We start from the raw sequence: 19,184 nt of genomic DNA on the forward strand, positions 1-19,184 counted from the left end.
GGCTAAAAACAACAAGCATTGGCATAGCCAATATGTCTCGCTTTTGGGACCTTATAAGTGTTTAGTTATGCAGCACAATAACCTTGGTGCAACAACTTTAACTATTGCATGGCTAGACACTTATAAGGTCCGAAAGGCGAGACCTATTGGCACTTTGCATTTTAGCCATAATTCCTTATGCCTTGATGATGGTGCCAATACTCTATAATGGGATTGAAACATCATCGACAAACACTATCATGACTCCTAACTTTGATATATAATTTGATATGTGAGCATTGGAACTTTCTGCAATATGTGACATGTTTTGCTTGTCTTCATTATAGTCACATGTAAAATGTCTGAGTTCTAAAGGTGGTTGAACTTTTTTCTGTTGTGATTCCTAGGTCAATATTATGCTTTATGCATTAATAAAAGCATTTGCTATTCCATTCGGAAAACTAACATAGGTTTCATTGTATCTCTATGTAATATGGTTTAAGGGATTTTATAGTAAGGGACCACTGTTCCTTAAAATACTGTTACCCATAGTACCTTAAATACCCTGTGGTTCTAGGAAGGCCGCTGAGGAAAGAAGTCAGACGGAATGTGCTATTGCAGGTGCTCACATCTAGAGGCCAGAGTTTTGTGTGCTTGATTTTTCAAAGTAACTGCATTGCAGATGTAGCAATGGCGTTAATGTTCAAATCTAAGTGAAGGCAGTTAGTGAAGATGACTATTTTAGGGCTTCCCAATCCCCACGGAGAGGTGGACAATTCACTCTCACGTGATCCTTTCCCACTGAGGAGAGCATAAGAAATTTATAATTCTGTAATGTGGGTATTTAGTGATTTATTTATGTTTTGCCCATCCAAGAGACATTTTTGTGCTGTGGGTTTTCAGGGCACTTATGCTACCCACTAAACTTCCCCTAAGTAGATATGAGTTTTACAGTGTACTGATAAAGAAAGAGAGCAGCTTCTTTTAGAACCTCAGATTTTACATACAAAGTGAACACACAGCACGGAACGCTCACTGCTCATAATTCAGGATTCTAATGGCATTTCTCAATAATCTAGAAATACATATGTCATCATGCATGATGGTTTTATATGTAAATATTTTTGCATACACACAGTTGGTGGATATAGAATCGTTTGTGTATCGTAAAATACGAAGATGAGCTCAAACACGCTCAGTCAGAGGCAAAGAAAATGAGCTAAAACCACTTCGAAATTTGTTATTCTAGACTGAGAAGATATCCATTTTGGTTTTCCAAATTTAAAAAAATATATATTACTTAGGTGCAAATACCTGCTGAAAAGATCAGCCTATTTCCTTTTTTTTTTTTAACGTTTTTCATTTTCAATGCAGAAGATACATAGATTTGACTTTATAACAGCTCCCACCCCCTCTTACTGTAAATATGACAATTTTCAAGGACATAAAGAAATGTGCAGTTTAAGAATAATAAGTACAAAATCGTCAAGGAAACTTTGAGCAAAGTGAAAAGAAAAAGCAAAAAAAAAATACAAAAAAGGAAGAAAAGGAAGTCCGATTAACCATATGGTCCCGACTGATCTGGTTGTTCCAACCAGGCGGAGAAAGGTCCCCAGATGTCTAGCCCTTTTTTTTGCCCTTTGCGCCCTTTTTTAGCGTATATAGCCTTTTCAAGGTGGTAAGTTGCAACTAGCCTAGCTAGCCATTGGGGGAAGGAAGGTGGATCAATCTCAATCCAAGCTGATGCCACACAGATCCTCCATATTGTCATAGCAACATAGATAAGCGCCCCACCTTTTTCCCTGTTGACCTCTTCCTGGGTTCCCAGTAGTATGGTTATAGGAGTCAGAACTACAGTCTCTGTAATGACCCTTCCCAGAAAATCCTGAATTCTGAGAAGAACTGGAGTAAGTTTGGGGCAGACGGCAAACAGATGTACTGCATCGGCACCAAACTCCGAGCACCGGGAGCACATTGTCCCTTTGCCTGCTCCCCATTTTGTTATTTTACTGGGTGTAATATACAGAAAAAAGATGGTTTTGAAGTGTTGCGCCTGTAGTTTTGCTGACAATAAATCACTTTGGGAGAGTGCCAGTGAATTGTAGAACATACTGTGCGGGGCCTCTAGTTTAATAAGCCACTTGTCTGCTATTTTAAGCAAGTCATCTGGGGTTTGGCTGTTTAAAGCAGAGTAGATGAGACCTATCCGGGGGGTCGTTGGGGCCCGCAGTGTGTTAATAAGCTCATTCTCCAAAAATCCTGCAGATCCCCCGACTTTTCGGGCGAGAAAGTCGTGAATAGCAAGGTATTTGAAGGTGTCATGATTTTTTAGTCCATGTTTGCTTTGTAGCTCTGGAAAGGGTTTAGCTCCTTTGTTGGAAATTAGGTCTCCTAACTTAGTGATGCCAGCCGTATACCAATCCAGTAGGTAAGACCTGCCAAAGATGGCAGGAAGTTTGGGGTTCTCGGTAATAGGAGTGTAATAGTTAAATATTCCTAGCCCGTAGGTTTTACGGATATTGCGAAAGACCTTAAAGGAGTTCATCAGTGTCTTGAACCTAACACGCTTATAGTATCCGAAGGATACTTGTCTAAATAAGCAGCCGCGAGTCTCTTCTCCCAATAAAAGCCGAAATGGTGAAGGAAGACCGGTTGAGAGAGGGATGGAATGTTCCTTCAACAATTCAGTGCTGTATTGTAGAACTGAGGCCCAATAATAAAGTGCTATATTAGGAAATGCCCAGCCACCTCGTTCCCTGGGAAGAGACAACTGTTTTAGTGCCCGTCTAGGTTGTGAGTAAGCCCAAATAAATTGCGTAAAAATTTGTTGAAGTTTCTGGAGCTTGGCCTTGCTAAATTCCAATGGGATGGAGCGGAAATAATATAACAATTTCGGGAAGTAGGTCATTTTGATTACGTTACATCTGCCTACAAGAGTCAAGTGTAAATTGTCTATTTTTTTTCAGGGCTTTTCTTGTTTCGGTAATCAAGGGGGATAGATTTTCGGTTACAATTTCATCTATGTTGGCCGTGATAATGACCCCCAAATATTTGGCCTGTGTCACAATCCGGGCATCAATCCAATTGATTTTTCTGTTTATAATTCTGAGTTTTATTTTTGTTCAGCGCATATCCCGAAATTTTCCTGAATTTTTGTGCCTCCAATTCCAATGCCAAAATAGCGCTCTTAGGTTCAGAAGTGGTTATGGCCAAGTCATCAGCATAAGCCATGATCTTAGTGTCGATTCCCTGCATACTTATTGCCAGAATTGTTGGATTCTTTTCAATCCTCTTGATTAGGGGGTCTATATAAAGGGCAAAGAGTAGGGGGAAGCAGGGGTAACTTTGCCTGGTTCCCCGAGAGATGTTAAATTGCTTGGTCAGTCTCCCATTAACCAACAAACAGGCCGTCGGGCTCTGGTACAGAGCTTGTACAGCCTGCGTGAGTTTTGTCCCGAATCCCATCCTCTTCATGACACACCACAGGAACCGCCAGGAGACCCGATCAAATGCTTTTTCAGCATCTAGTAAGATCAAAGACATCGGGTCTCCTGTCACCTGTGCTGCGTCACACAGAGTAATGGCCCGTCTAATGTGCTCAGTTGTGCCTTTCTTGGGAATGAATCCGTTTTGCCATTCTGACACCAGGGATTCAACTACAGTAGATATTCTTGTAGCAAGTATTTTGGAGTATACTTTAGAATCGCAATTTATAAGTGTGATTGGTCTATAAGAGCCCATCTCTAGAGGTGATTTGTCTTTTTTAAGAAATATAGAGATTTTGGCATTGGACCAGGAGGCCGGAGGAGAAGCCCCGTTAAATATGGTGGTTTTCACAGCAAGAAAGATGGGCTTGATTTGGGGTGCGAATATTTTATAGAACTCCACGGGAATGCCATCCATTCCCGTGGCTTTCCCGTCTGGAAGGCTGGTTAGGGCTTCCAGGATATCATCCCAATTCGGGATAATTTCCAGTTGTTCACGATACTCCTGGTTGAGCTGTCTTAACTCTATCTCTTAAATATTTGGTAGTTTCAGGATCTTCTAAATCGACTGGCGTGTTATTCTCCTCTGAATATAGCTTGGAGTAAAAATCTTGAAAGCCTTTTTGTATTTCACTAGGATCGCTAGTTTCAACTCCTGCTGGTAATTGAATCGAGAGTATTTCGCTTTCTGTGGCCTGTTGTCTAGTTTTGACAGCAAGGTGATGACCAATGCGATCGCTACATTCATAATTTGTTTCTCGCGTCACTGCCCATTTAGCTGCGGTTTTTTCAGCAAATACCTCCCCTATTTCGGCCTTGATTAATATAACGTCACCTGACCCCCTAGCTAATCGCATATCAACAGAAGAAGGGGGGGCAAATGGAATTGTGTCTATTACATCTGAGCACTTGGTACATGGTAATCCCAATTCTTCACCATCCGAATGTGATTTTTCTACTCACACTGATTCCAGTCTATTACCCCTCCCCCCACCTATTGCACCGATCTCAACAACCATCATCGATTCTAGTCTACTCAACAGAGAGTTAACCTCCACTCTTACTGCTCAGCATGACCCAGCATCAGTACTTGTTAGGGATGGAGCAATTCCTAAAACCGAAAGAGGGGCTCAATTTATAAGAAGGGGTAAAAATAAACCCACTAAACGTACCCCCACAAGGGCCAACAATGCAGCTAGAATGACCAAACAAGTTATGACTAGAATACAAAACCAAGGGTTTTTACCCTCTAATAACCCACCCAAGGAAACATCATGCACAAATGTTGCACCAAGGGAGGAGGGCCTCACATTACTCAATATTGGCGCACTTCTGAGGGACTTACTTAACCCCATTTTAAGGCGTTTAGGAAAAATAGAAAATGCACTAGCTACTCGACAGGATTCCACACTAGTAGCTGAGGGTCGTAACTTACCTAATCAGATCCCAAGGAATAAATCACATGGTGCCGTTAATACTTCTTTACCTGAGATTCTAGGGGAGGCTGGCTGCTCGACTTTACAACCTATACAGTCGCAGCAGCCAATCATTACCTCTGCAGTGCCATCTAACCATAATCTCACAATGCAAGTTAAAGGGCAAAGTTACCAAGTAAAGACAGTGGCACCTCCTATGGGCACCAACGGTAATGATCCAAATTACAGAACCATTGATCTGCCGCCTGAAGCAATACCATACACTGTAATCCTAGCTGGTATCCCAGAGCTAAACTCTTCTATCAGAGAATCACCGGGGGCCTTGAAGAATAAGGTGATTCACTGGCTTTCTATGAATAGGCCACTACCAGAAGGAATATATAGTGAGGTGCTAATGGCGAGGCGAATCCCCTGGATAGGCAATACTAGGAAGTCAATCCAAGGTGATTGTGCCCTGATTAATTTTAGAGATCCCCTCACTGTCTCGCACATATGTAGCTGGCCACGACAGACACAAGGGTCATCAATACATTCCCTTCCCCTGTCTTTTTTCTATCCAACTCCTAACTGCGAAGTGCGAGAGGACCAATGGGAAACAGTGCCTAGAAGGGCAAGAAACCAGGTTTCCAGAGTACCAAGCCTAATTCCCCATACCAGGCAACCTTGCCTTGACTACTTTCCCACATATAATAGATTTAGCAGTCTTGATATGGTGGATTGACCAACGGAGCTAAAGGGGGAGGAAATCTCACAGTCTAATGGTTTTACTGATACACAAGACAGGTTGGTTGTTCCCTTTGAAAATACTAAAACCAACGGTGTACACCAGGTCATGGAGATAGATCCTGGAATTCCCCTCCTAACGCCCAGTTCTCCCAAGGAACCCCCACTGCAAGTGGTGCATACACAGGGCGTCTTACCCTTAGGGCAGGTAATGAGGGAGGATGTACCTATAACCCCAGCAATAGAGAGACTCAGCGGCCCCTGCCTTAAGATCCTATCCTGGAATGTGGCGGGTCTGGTTAACAAAGTAAACCGTCCGGAATGGTGTGCATATATCCAGGCCCAAGACATTTGTCTTTTTCAAGAAACGTGGGCGAGAGAACATCTTTATCACGCGGGTTTTGCCACATTCTCTGCGCACGCAAAATGGGCTGGCACAGGACGCCCTTCGGGAGGCTTGGCTATCTGGGTTTCTAGTGACTTGGGATGCAGGGCTGATGTTTACTCACAAAACTCAGACGATTTTCTTGTGGTCCGGCTTGAATGGCCGAATGCAAACAGCCTTCTGCTGATCAGTGTATACTCCAGACCAACTAAGAACTCGCAGACATCGCACACGATAGAGGAGTTGGCTGCTGTTTTAGATGATATCTCCCATGGAATTCCCTTTTTGATAGGAGGAGACCTTAATTCCCACTATGAGCCCCTTCCGGGCCTATTGATGGATTTAGCAGAGGAGGAAGACACGGAATGGTCCATACCTCCCCTGCAGGCATCGGCTCCTAGAGCTTGGACCGCTCTTGCCACACAAATTACCGCCCTAACCATGAATTATGGTCTGCGGGCATGTAATGGTAGGGCATCCTCGGATAAACCGGCTAGCTACACTTTTAATAGCAAGGGTAGAGAGTCAAGATTGGACTATATACTTGTTCCTTTAGCTCTTTGGGCAGGCATTGTTGACTTCCGGGTGCTACCCAGGGAGGACAGCGACCATAATGCGCTTGAATTGGAATATGTCCATCCTGGTCTAGACCCAACGCCGAGACAGAGGGTGCCTCCGGAGGCTGGGCTCGGCCTCACGCGAAACAGACGCAGAGTAAAGTGGGAGAAATTAATCTCTAACCCAGAGAAGATTCCCATGCTTTACGCGAGGGTAGTTCCCATACTTGAAAAGGTCCAGGGACTTATGGCTCAAGATACAACTCAGAGTGTCCAAGAACAACTAGGGCAGTCCCATAGAGACCTCTCTGGCTCAGTATCCGCAATCTTCACCTGCAAAGTAAAGAGGGATAACAGTCGCGTTGCTGGACCAATTTGGTATAATAAAACCTGCCGCAACGCTAAAACAAGCTTATTGACTTCCATCAAGGCCGGTATGGGAAGCGAGGTAATCAGGGCCAAGAGATCTGCTTACAAAATTTTAATTAGCAACGCAAAAAAAGAATGGGAACATCAAAAATAGGAAACCCTCTCTGCATCACTTGCCACGGGTGACTCACTTAAATTTTGGCGAATAGTGAATACTGGTTTGATGGAACTGGCAACAGCACTGGAGCCGAATATTTCAGCCAGTGTATGGTCAGACCATTTTCAATCGCTATACCAATTACCAGCTGGGGAATTGGCCGCTTCTCCCCTACCATTGGCTGAAGAACCCATAGAAATGCCTTTGTTCACAATCAAGGAGGTTAGAGCGGTCATTGTTGGACTGGCATCAGGCAAGGCTCCTGGTTTGGATGGTCTTCCGGGTGACCTTTTCAAGCAGGAGCCGGATATTTGGACACCCTATCTTGCCCTACTATTTAATTGCATTTTGAGTGGCATGGAAGTCCCTTCCTCTTGGCTGGGCGCAGAGATCGTCCCCATATATAAAAAGGGTTCTCCTCTGCTCCCAGCCAACTACAGACCGATTAGTCTCACAGACGTCCCCCCCAAAAAATTTTTGGCAGACTGATTTTGAATCGACTTCAGGCCTGGATAGACGAACACAATATTCTGAACCCCTTCCAAGCAGACTTCAGGAGGGGTGTTTCAACGGTGGATCAAATCTTCCGCTTGAACCTCCTTTATTGGAAGTCGATAGCAATTGAGGGAGGTAGCCTATACACAATATTTGTAGACTTGCGAGCGGCATTCGATTTAGTCCCTAGGGACAAACTCTGGGCTGTCCTCACAGCCCTGGGGGCCCCCGCTGATCTACTTATTATCCTGTAAAAATTACATCAGGGCAATTATGCAAGGGTAAGGTGTGGCAGAGGAGGAACCCTCTCGGAACCCTTTCCCGTTGACAGAGGGGTCAGACAGGGTTGCGTGCTTGCACCGACCCTTTTCTGCCTCTTTGTCAACGGGGTTTTTAGCCATTTAAACGGGTTAAGTAACATTGATGCCCCTAGGTTGGCGGGTACCAGCAATTATGTTTGCGGATGATACCCTGTTGCTCTCCAAATCTCCTATGGGCATACAAAGGGTCCTCGATGGATTTGTCGAATTTTGTAAGTCTCATGGTTTGGAGATCAATACCACAAAAACTAAATATATGATCTTCAACCCGCCCGCCTCAACCCGATTGAACCCGCGGATAGGGACTTCCAGCCTTGAGAGGGTATACACATTTGAATACTTGGGGGTCATTTTTAACCAATCTATTAAGTGGGACTCTCATCAGACAAAAGTACATCTGAAGTTGACACAGATGACAGGCGCCATCTCCAGGATGATGAGTGGGCTGAATTATAAACCACTAGGCCCACGTCTCCATATTTATAAAACTCAGGCTAGGGCGGCTGGGTTATATGGGGGCGAAATTTGGGGACATACATCAAATCAGAAATTACAGACCATTGAGAACAACTTTTTGAGGCAGTTGACAGCTCTTCCGACTAGCACACCACTACTACCTCTAAGATTAGATATGGGTCTAAGACCCATTGCGGTCGAACTTGGCCTCAAACCACTAATTTTTTGGCGCAAATTATGGTGTACCCCAGAGCTCGAGAATTACAGAACGGAGTTGCAAGAGATCTTGCGTCTTGTAAGAACAGACCGAGTACCATGGCTACTGTACGTCAAACACTCTTGCGAGTCAATAGGTAGACCCGATCTGTGGTCCGATCCTGCCAATGCATGTTGTAGGTCCTCTCGTAAAACCATCTCATTGGCCTACCATGAGCACAATTTACGCATTCTATCTATGAAGGCTAGGCCTGGGTCTTTAACGGAGCAATTCCTGGGATTCAAAGACATGTACAATCGAGAAGTAGTCCTAGACGCCATTGAACCAATACTAACTAGGAAACTCTATTTGCAATGGTGCTATGGCACTCTGCCTCTAGGAGCTCACACTTCCAGATGGTCACATTCACAGTTAGCAACACATTGTCCAGCATGTGGCCATCCTTCTGAGTCTGACTTGCATATAATATTCTTTTGTCGAGCATACGATAGATCAAGAAAATACTGGCTCCTTCCACTTTTAAAAAATCTGGGTTTTAAGCACTACATTCCAGCTTATAGAATTTTAAAAACTGACTTATCAGCACCTACAGTGTTTGCAGTTGCGAAATTCCTAACAGCTATGTGGATTAGTCGTAATCGTTGTATAAAATCAAACACCGAGCTTGAATAGGTTCCCTACTGCTAAATAGTAACTCTTAACCGCTGTATTTTAACATGCTGTGAGTATTGTGTTTCTTATTGTATTTCTGTACTGTTTTATTCTTTTATGGCCCTAGTGGCCGAAATAAAGCTGATAATGAATATAACTTCATTTTGTAGGTTCTCGACATCCTGACCAGTGTGAACCATTTGGACTAGTTTAATTTCTGATTCTTTGAGCTTTTCCTGGAGATTGAACATTTGCAATTTATCTTTCTTATTTTTCCTGATCGAGAACCTTAAGGTTTCTCCCCGAATACCCGCTTTTAGTGTATCCCAGACTACCATGGTTGAGGCCGTTCCGGTGTTTATCTCCAGAAACTCCTGAATCCAGGTTTGCATATGAGTTCTATAGCCTATGTCTTGCAAAAGTGCTTTCTCAAAACTCCATCTTGGGGATTCTTTCCAGTTCTCTAGCCCCTTGATGTTCAAAATAAGTGGGTTGTGGTCTGACATAAAACGCGGCGCTGTGTCTATGGTACATTTGCCTAATAGGGATGAAGAAATAAGAAAATAGTCTAGTCTAGCAAATGACCGGTGGGGTGCAGAAAAATAGGTATATCCAGGTTGGTTGGAGTTAGGTTTAGACCAAACATCACTCAGCCCCATGGGTTTTTGTGCTAAATTAATGATTGCTTGAAACACTAACGGTTTTCTGCCTTTATACTTCCACCTAGGTCAGTTTTCCAGTCGCAGGGCAAATTAATGTTGAGGTCACCACAGATAATTATTGGAGTGGGCCACCGAACTAATTCTCCAGAGATCAGATTGATGACCCCTGGGTCATCAGAGTTACAACCATAGATAGAGCATAGAGTAAAAGGGGGACTTGAGAAGAGATGGCATTCGGTGATTACCCATCTACCCAGTGGATCAGATGTGACACGTGGGTTTTTTAAAGGAAGTCTCTTATCAGCCATATTTCCTACCCCCTTTATTTTGGCTCCTTGTGTAGTAGCCCCTATAACTTTAAAGCCCTAGTGAGTTTAATAGGTGTTTTTGTGATCCCTCTATATGTGTCTCCTGGAGACAGATGATATCGCCCCCTAAAGACCGTATGCCTTGCGAGACTTTCTGCCTTTTTACGGCGTCGTTTAGCCCACAGATATTAGCGGAAATAAGCCTGAGAGTATTTATTTTAGCCATTTGGGTGTTTTGAATAAACTAGACCAGAAATTTCTTGATTCATTAGATATTCTTCCTTGGTAAATTCTTTAGTTGTGTTTATTAAATGAGTGAGTAAAAAATGGTGTGAGAAACGGTGTCCTTGATTCCATTGTGCTAATCTAAAAGTGACCCTCTCCCTACCACCCCGCCCCCTCCCCCCCTTCTTTGGAGCGATCAGGAAAAACCTGAACGATGGTGGTCATTAGTGAGACTCCGCCGCTAATCACGCCTTACAAGTTTAATTGTGTGCTCGACTAGTCTGCTCTTTGAAGATTTAGTGTAGGACATTACTACATCGATAGAATTTGTACTTCGCCTGCAGCTAGGCTAGTATTAAGAAATTAAGAAAATCAAAAAAAAATTAAAAATGAGAAGGCAAAGGAGGGGTGGAGGAGCCAAATGACAAAGGACCGGGAGATCCCTGTCTATTTAACCCCCCCATCCTCCCGTTGCATTATCCATTTCCGTGTATGTGCATGTGTCTATGCTTGTACCTGTGGTTATCTCTTTATCTTGGACCCTTCTTGGACTTAATTTCCTCCAAGTATTCCCCAGCCTTTATTTCAGACAGAAATATTTTAAATCCCCCATTAAAAATCACTTTGTCTAGCAGGGTTCATGAGGTAGACTTCTGCTCCTAACTGTTGAAATGGGGAGATTAATTGTCTTAAGCGCCATCTGCGCTCCACTGTCTGATGGCAGAAGTCGGGTTTTGCAAAAAAGGTTATTCCGTTGGCCCCTTCTTGGAGTTTGGGCGAGCCTGGTCATAAATCAGTTCCCTCAGTAGGAAGTTCCCAAAGTATACCAGGAATACTCTTGGTTGTTCATCTGCTGCCCTGTTGCCATCGCGCTGTCTCCTTATGTTGAAGGGGTAGCGATGTGCCCTCTGCACCTCATGGTCCCAGTCCCAGCCTGGGTGTTCGGGGAAGGATTCTTGAAGGAGCTTTACAATGAACCGCCTGGGGTCTTCACCTTCTTTCCCTTCCGGAATGCCCAGTAAGCGTAGGCTGTTTCTGCGTTGGCGTTTTTCCTGCTCCTCCATTTTTGACATGATATCTACAAGACAGGCGGCATTGCTCTCACTTTGTTTTTTAGTAGCAGTGGACTCTGATTCTAGGTACTCAGTGCGCCCCTCGACCATGGAGACGCGATCACTTATGTCGGTGCATGTCTTATTCAATCGTCTCAGACCTCCTTGTAGCTTTTTAGCAGCCCCTTTGGCTGCTCGGTTGTCTGCCCGAACCTCTTCCTGGAATTCTTTAATTGAGGCTAGGATTGACGCTAATGAGGGCTCTGTAGCGACCGTTGGTAAATTCTTTGTCTTTTCCCAGATTGCTGGCTGGGAGTCGTCTTCATCCAAAGGATAAGACATCTGTGAGTCAGAGTAATCCCATTTGAGTTGACTACGTCTCTTCCCTTTGTTTCTAGTTCTCTTGGGTCGCTGGACCGTACCGGTGTCTTTGATTGACTCCTCGCTGCCATCTTCACTAGAGTCCGTCCCTTTCTCATCAGAGGTAGTTTCTGTACCGTCGGAAACCGAGTAAAAGTTCTCGGGCCCAGTTTCCGGAGTCCAAGGTGCTTGTGCACCGATCGCGGCTCCCAGGCCCTGAATATAATTAGCGACATCGATTTCTGGGGCTATAGAGGGAGTATCAAGACAGCTCAGATGAGTACAGTCTTCATTATTTGACACTATGCCAGTAGGGGTTGGTTGGGTTTTAAGTTCGATCGCCTTCTTATCCTTTTTGTCATTATTACCTTTAGGCAAACAAAGGGAGTTGCTCAATATTTTGACTGAATCTGGTGAGTCCACAGTAGTTCCTGCACCAGGTTGTAGCGCGCCCACTGTCTTTAAATTTGCCAGGCCGGTCTCTTGATATTGTTTTAACGCGGGCGATTGGGGGGTTAGTGGATCCAGGGAGGGGGCCTCTGGGGTCTCTGATAAAAGGGTCTTGGCGCTTGCAGTAGATGGTTGTCCCTTGGCGCACAAAAACATTTTTGCAAGTGGTGGCTGAGCACCAGCTGCATCTCTAGATACCCCTACCCCCTCCCCGGCCGCCCCAGCGTTTTTCTGTTGCCACTAACCTCAAGTCTGGGCCTGGAAGTATTCTCAGAAGCCGTATCTTTAGATTCAGTATTGATGGCAGCTTTCGGTTTGGTTCCCTTCTTGGGTCCCCTGCTGCTCATTATCAAGAAGCTTCGATGGTGCTGCCGCCGGCAATTTTCCCCGTGTCCTGAGATGTTGATCGTTATGCAGATCAAGGCGGTGGGTACAGGTGGATCAAATGCCAAGAATAGCACAAACAGCAGGAGCCGAGTTAGCAGGCTCCAGGCAGGCAGTATCCGGTGATTCATGAAGTTGAAGAAGCAAGTTGCAGTTTTTTTACGAGACCGCGAGCCCAGCGCTGGCGATCCTCTCGCTGTCAGTCTGTGCGTTGAACTGAGCATCGTAGCATCGCAGGGCGCCTAGTCGATCAGTTACGCGACCGGCGTGAGCAGCGGATTAGCTCGAGTGCTCACGTTGACCCCATCATCGCCCCGTCCATAGGATAGCCACTGCTTCCCACAAGTGTTTCTTCTGATGCCAAAGATCAGCATATTTCCAATGCAGTGTTGTCTGTTTGCATCTGTATGCAGTGAAACAAAAATAAATATAAAACAAAGTGATTTAAAAAAAAAAATGCCTGCAAGAAACTCTTCAAGCACAGACATAGCAAACCAATGTGCTCAATACCAAGGATCTGTCCTAATTTTTTCAATTTCTTACATTTTGGATGCACAAATCCACACCTTTGGCACGCAATAAAACCACGATGGTTAACATAGAGGTGCAGCTTTTGTTTAAATGTGTATTGCTGGCGTTAAGACCTCTTTAATTAAACAAACGCAGAGCTGAGAAGGAAGAAAGAAAATATAAAACTTATTAAACAGAAAGAAAGTGGGTTATAAAGACTCGTCGGATTGTGCATCAAAAAGAGAAAAATGCCCCATTTCAGGAAAAAATGCAGAGCTATCGCATTACCACACACATTGCATGTGTTCATACGTACGGCAAAATCATTTTCCATTTTAAGAAAAGCACAAACCGCATGTGTAGTTGTCATATCATTCGGTAAATGACAACCAGATCAGATCAACTTATGGTTTTATTTGGTTCATATATACATATCTACAATACAGGGTTGGAAAAATACACGGACTCAAAGTCTCTCTAAAGAGACCTCTCTCTTTTATGGGGTGATAGCACACATTTTTCAAGGTACAATAGTACGTTTTAAAATGTACACAAAGATGCCTTTATTTCAACAGTGCACCGTATCTGGGGCACCCCACCCCCCCATCCCCCCCCCCCCCCCCCCCCACACTAACGAATGCGCCACTTATCGAAACTATGTTGTAAAATAGGCACTATTTGTAAAGGGCAGTATAGGCACTCACATAAATAACCGAGTACCATAGATGCTTATTTGTCAATTTAATTCTGCATTCCTCTTTGAAAGAATAAAACCTTGAGTGCTACAGGCTTATTAAAAACGACTCCCAAAATAGCCAATATTGGCATAGCCAATAGGTCCCAAAGACGGGACCTATTGGCTATGCCAATGCTTGTTTAAAGTTTGAAGTGACTTTATCATATTATATGTGCATGATGTTTGTTGCATGGCTTACTTGGCACATTTTTTCTTGGCTGATCTGTGATCTGGTTGTCATTGTCAGGCCAGGACACGACTGGGAAATTATCGGAGAGTGTTTCACCCCATACATCCCCCGTGTATTTATACAAGAGATTAAAGCAACTTTCACCCACTCCTGTGTTTGCATGGGCAAGTACCACCAGGTTCTACCTGTTGAAAAGTGTCTGTAAAAAAGGCGCTACAGGGTAATAAGAAGCAAACAGGCACAAACACTGTTTGCCTAGATTATTCACACAGATATAAATCGGATGCAAACCGGTAGTACATACGAGGCACAAATGTTATTCATGCCAGGGAGTATTTGCACTCGCTAATTATAGCTGGATTTACCTGCCCCCCTCGGATGTCATGCATACCCCTGCTCTATAAATACGTCTATTGTAAGCGTTGATCAGCCCTCCGAGAAGCCACTCTCGCAGCTGAGGAGGGTGAGAACAGTTTGCGTGTGAGGTGCCAGCACTTGTTTACATGGTTTAATGGGAGGGGGGCTGCAGCACAGAGGGTATCCCGATTAATGAGGTTAAATTAATCACGTTATTACACTGAGAGTCGTAGATAAAGACCAATGTCAACGCCTGCATAGTTGCCTCAAATGGAGCTGGCCTGTGTGGCGTTTGCTGAACTGTGTTAAATGACAGCCATTGGGTGCCACAGAGACTAATCAACTGACGTAAACAAGAGAGGAGGAGGGTCCCAAACAAGACAAGAGACAAACTACCGGATCATCGTTTGACTAATATCTGCAAAAACAAATATCAGCAGTGGAATTAGAATGAGTCACGCGTTTTGGAGGGCACCTGTTGTCCGTTCTTTCGAGACTGCTTCAGAGAGAGTTGCGTTTTGATGTATTTCAATGTGCGTGGTACAGCGCTCAGAGCAAGCTGCAATGAGGCTTCGCGTAAAACCAGTTTTCGTCAGATGCCCATCAGGTCAATAGAGTTTCTATATTTATTTAGGCTGTATTTACATATTTTTCCTAAAGCTTACCGTCGCACAGAAATACCTGAGTGTGTGCCGTTCCCACGTCTGAAAAGCATACGTCGAGACTGAATGGCCACATTTTGGTTAATATTCTGAAGCAGTAATGCAGCTGATCCCGTCAAAGCCGTTAGGCAGGACACAGGCACGGAGCTTAAATCAAAGCAAGCAAGACGCGCGGCCGCGAGACGCGCCCTGTGGTGGGGGAGGGGGAGGAGCATTGAAGTGCGCGCTTGCTTGGGAGAGCAAGTGAGAGGAAAGCCAGATGGCGTCCGGATCGAGCAATGCAAGGAATGCACGTTACTGTGCGCGTAACCGCACGCTCTAGGCCACACAAAAAGCTGTGGTCGGCTTTTTAAAGCCCACTCACTAAATGTGTTGCCAGAGCAGCGCATACACTGGCTCAGGCGAGACCTAAAAATAGCTGAGAACTATGATCAGTGTACTTGTATGCGGGGTAGAAATACTCCGCGATCCAACTACTGATGAATTGTTTATTCTTCCTTGAGGAAAGAAAGAAGATTCTCCGACCAGTTTTTAAAAAGTATGGGATACAGTCGAGAGAAATGGGCCTGAACCCGATATGAAGCCTTGCTTCTCAGGATGTAGCTATTGCCTTTGGCCAATAACCGCGCAAAGTTCTAACTTCTTTTGCCAGGTCTTCTACTGTTTAGTGCCTCACACCCCTGCTATTACCTCTCTCAGGTCGATGGTGATGTTTTGATCTGAAAGAAACACGTTAGTTAGATTCCTCACCTTCGAATATCCCCAGGCGTCAGACTGGATCCGGGAAGATTTTTGTAGCAATACCCCTTGCGCGTCGCTAGGCGTCGTCTGCGGCTCCGCGTCCGTCGTTGGCGTCGTGCGCCGGAATGACGTCGTCGGAGTACTTAGACGCCGCCCTCGCGCGTTGACGTCAGTTCTTCTTTTTTCCGCGCCAGTAAGCGCCGATCCGGGAAAAGCTTACCCCTAGTCATTTTTTGTCTAACTTTTTGACTCTTTTTGGTCTATCGACTCGACTGGTGGCGGTAGGATACCTGGTTTTAAGGCCTGTGACGCCTGTCATCGTCTGATGTCGGTGACGGATCACCATCGCCGGTGCCTTTACTGCCTGGGGGCCGCGTCGTGCCCCGACTGTCAGGCCTTGACATCGAAGGCTAGGCGGGAGCGGTCCCGTAAGCTTCTCGAGCTTCGGCACTTGGCTCCGCGCCGCTCTCTGTCCCGGTCCAGGAGGAGGTCCAAGGACCGATCGCGGAGCCACAGCCACCGTCATTGCTCGTCGGGGTCTTCGGATAAGTCGAAGCACTCCAAGAAGTCCAAGAGACGACATCGCTCTTCGGACTCCCCTCGCCGGTCGCGCGACTCAGCCGAGGGTGGTCCCACCCCCGCGGCTCCGTCTGAGCCGCAGGAGCCGCGTCCGTCCCCATACCCGGCGGTCCCTGGGACTGACACGACTCTGGCGGAGGTCAGTGCCTTCCTCTCGGCCATGAGGGGCCTGGCTCCGCCGTCGACGCCTGCCAGCGTGCCTTTGGGCCCCGCGGGCTCGACTGGGCGACCTCGCGTGCCTGCGGCTCCGGCCCCGTCGACGGAGCCGGCCCCGACGCCGCAGGTCCCCGAGGAATCCAGGCCTGGATCTCGGTCAGCGCCGGTCGACCTCACAACGCCTCCTCCGCTGGCGCCGACACCGGTTCCACCTCCTATGCCGTCCTCGGACGACGTCGTTCTCCAGTTTAGCCCCGGTCCGGGCCAGACGCCGGCACGGCGCCGCTGCCGGCGCCGATTGGTGAACGCTTCATCTACTGCCCGGCTCCGATCGTTCCTCCTATTTATCGGGAATCGGATGACGAGGGCGACTGGGAGGGGTATGATGACCCTATGGCCGCTCAGGCCCAACTTTCTCAGGACTGGGCAGAGGAATTGGGGGATTGCCAGCGTTCTGGATACCTCCCAGGACGCTGGTTTCATCTCTCCTCCGACTGTGGCCTCGGAGGAAGGTGCAGCCATCAGTGATGCTGCGCAAGGCGGCCGAAGCCCTAGGGCTGGAGTTGCCTGCTGTGGCCGTGAGGACTAACGTCCTCACTGAGGTCCTTCAACCGGCAGCAAGCTCCACTGAGCCTCTGCTGCAGTTTAATGAGGCCCTCATTGACGTTCTGCAGGGCACTTGGTCCAAGCCCTCCACAGTCCCTCCTGTGGACAGGAACGTTGCCCGACGCCTGCTCCGGGCGACCCCAGTTTCTTCTCCCAACACCCCACTCCCGAGAGTCTGGTTATCCAGGCCTCAACCTCCCAATCCTCCCTCCCGTCCGCTCCTCCGGATCTGGAATCCAAGAGGTTGGAGCAGTTTGGCAAGAAACTGTTCTCGTCCCTGAGTTTGGGACTGCAGTCTTTAAATACCGCTTGCCTGTTGGACCGTTATTCCCACTCTCTGTGGGATGCGGTGGAGGACGTGCTGCCCTTGTGTCCGGACACGACTCACTCAAGCTCTTGCTGACGGTCGAGATGCAGCATGGCATGCCATACGGTGTGGACTTGACACCACGGACTCGCAGGGTCGGGCGATTTCCACCATGGTGGCGCTTCGGCGTCACGCCTGGCTGAGGTCCACGTCATTTTCGGGGGATGTCCAGAGTTCCCTCATGGACATGCCCTTTGATGGCACTCGCCTTTTTGGTGAGAAGGCGAACAGTGCGCTGGCTCGGTTCACGGACTCCCGGGCCACGGCCAAGTCCTTGGGTCTTTCGGCCCCGCGGCCGCAAACTTCAGCCTTTCGTCCCTAAGGAAGGGGCGCCTCCTCACGTCCGCCCAGCCACCGGCCGCAGAACCAACCTGCACGGGGTCGCGGACGTGGATTCCCCCGAGGCGGTACTGGAGGTCACCGTGCCGGTCAGTCCACATCCACCCCGGCAGCATCCGCCTCAAAGCCCTCCTAGTCCGAGCTTTCGGGCCCATTCAACGCCAGTGGGCGGCAGAGTTCGCCATCACCTTCTCCACTGGCGCTCCATCACGTCGGACAGGTGGGTGCTGCAAATCGTCCGAAGGGGCTACTCCCTCCCCTTCGAGACGACCCCTCCAGCCATGCCACCGCTGAACCACCATATGTCGGGGGATCATTTGCATCTTCTTCGAGAGGAAGTTTCGGCCCTCTTGGCCAAAGAGGCCGTCAAGCGCGTTCCTTGTCCAGAAGTAGGTCGTGGTTCTTATTCCCACTACTTTCTGGTTCCCAAGAAGGGCAAAGGGAGCCTACGCCCGATCTTGGATCTCAGAAGCGTCAACGTCTTCCTCCGGAAGGACCGGTTCAAGATGGTCACTTTAGCTCAGGTTCTGGCTGCCCTAGACCCTGGAGACTGGATGGTAGCGTTAGACTTGTAGGACGCTTATTTTCACATCCCCGTCCTGCCGGCCCACCGGCATTACCTGCGGTTCACGGTGGGTCAGGAGCACTTTCAGTTCACCGTGCTCCCCTTCGACCTCACCAGTGCCCCTCGGGTGTTCACGAAAGTGATGGTGTGGTCGGTGCTCATCTGCGCAGATCGGGGGTTCCAGTCTTCCCCTATCTCGACGACTGGCTGTTGAAGGCGGGCTCGCCCCAGCAAGTAGTCTCCCACCTCTAGACTACGGCCGACCTCCTGCACTCACTGGGGTTCTCCATCAATGTGCCGAAGTCGCACCTGAGTCCCTCCCAGAAGCTCCTTTTCATCGGAGCGGTTCTAGATTTGGCGCAGTTCCGGGTCTATCCACCGGAACAGCAGGTCCGGGACATTCAGGCCCTGATTTCCATCTTCCGGCCTTTGTCCTGGGTTTCGGTCAGGTTGTTGCTGCCGCTTCTGGGGCTGATGGCCTCCTGCATCCTGTTGGTACCTCACGCCAGGTGGCGGATGCGGGCTCTGCAGTGGGACCTGAAGTTTCAGTGGGCCCAGCATCGCGGCAACCTGTCCGACCATGTCCTGATTCGGAGGGCACTGCGAACCAGCTGCAGTGGTAGCTCACGAATCGCGATTGGGTCAGCGGCAGATCCCTCTCCCTACCCCAACCGGAGCATGTCGTAGTGACTGATGCGTCCCTCC

At 47.4% G+C, this 19,184-nt stretch overlaps 1 protein-coding gene across 2 annotated transcripts in view; it reads left to right on the forward strand.

Annotated features, from left to right (window-relative positions):
* Window positions 1-19,184, forward strand: part of LOC146785459 (erlin-2-like) — a 250,152-nt gene that overhangs the window by 213,443 nt on the left and 17,525 nt on the right. The gene's annotated exons all lie outside the window — the stretch shown is intronic.

Source organism: Triturus cristatus, chromosome 11 (genome assembly GCF_964204655.1).
Source record: "Triturus cristatus chromosome 11, aTriCri1.1, whole genome shotgun sequence".
Lineage (NCBI taxonomy): Eukaryota > Metazoa > Chordata > Amphibia > Caudata > Salamandridae > Triturus > Triturus cristatus.